Source organism: Echinops telfairi, unplaced genomic scaffold, assembly GCF_000313985.2.
Source record: "Echinops telfairi isolate 266 unplaced genomic scaffold, ASM31398v2 ScPeMD7_7469;HRSCAF=8507_1, whole genome shotgun sequence".
Lineage (NCBI taxonomy): Eukaryota > Metazoa > Chordata > Mammalia > Afrosoricida > Tenrecidae > Echinops > Echinops telfairi.
The window spans coordinates 59,269,895-59,271,109 of record NW_022111373.1 but is presented as its reverse complement, the minus strand read 5'-3'; positions in this window follow the sequence as shown (position 1 = coordinate 59,271,109).

Here is a 1,215-nt window from a genome sequence, read left to right as displayed (position 1 = left end):
AACTGCCGCTGTGAATCCCCAAGCCCCTGGTGGCTTCAAACTACCGACCCTGTGGATTGCAGCCCAATGTGTAAACTTCTAAGCCAACATCATATACAGACTGTGCAAAATTAGCAATGTTAATATTAGCCTGCTCTATTTGGTCTAATATCTAATTCACTCACAACTGATGTGGTGGCTGGGATGGTTTGTCTTTGGAGAGGCACGTGATGTTAACTGTATTGATAGTTTCCCCACCCCTGGATTAGAAAACTCTAAGACTGTTTGGAAAGTCTTCATTGAAGAAATGAATTTGTTTTCCTTTTTCGGTCAATAGGACAATGATTTTTTTGTTGTTGTTACTTAAATGGACAATGAAAGGGAATAAAGCTTCCCTTTACTGCTATGAGCACTATTTAAAATATGAAGTCCTTAATATAATGGCTGACACATTTTAAACCTGAAAATACATATATTTATATAATATTGATAATATCAATATAGATTTTTAAAATATAAAAATAAAATATTATTTAAAATAATATTAAAATATACAATTATTATTATTATTTGCTATATATATTGGTGTTTTGTTAGGATATGGGCCTGTAGGAAACATTACTACATGTACTGGCACTTTCAAAATAAATGTCAGTTTTAAAAGGTTTGCTAATGTAGTTGTGATGAAATTACACCTCTCTGTGTACACAGGAATAGGATCAAGCTATATAGGCTTCAGTTCTTCCAGATGTGAATAGGTATATATTGATCGAAAGTGTTGTGACAAATATTTCCCCATGAGATTTGAATGTTTTCAGACTCGCGAAGCACATGAGAGTGTTTGCAGACATTTGCTATGTAAGTGCTACAGTTACTTTCTCCCATCTTCAGAGTCACCTTATCTGGGGGGCAGGAAGTATTACCATTATTGCTGTAGTGTTATTTACACAGTAAGTGTAAATTGAAAAATAAAAAGACTGGTATAGAGAGGCTTGAGACCACCACCTACAGCCCAAAAACATAAATAAAACTTGGAATTTTGATACCCATGGTTAAACATTCATTTTCAAATTATACTAAGGAGTTAATGAAAAACTGTTGAAAATCTGAAAAAACATTTAGTAGTGTTCTATAAAGAGATTGCATATAGTTTGAGATCAACTAGAAGTGGTCCTATTCATACTTCCTTAGACTTTAACTTTCTTTGAGCACAGGAACACAATTTTCTTTAAATAG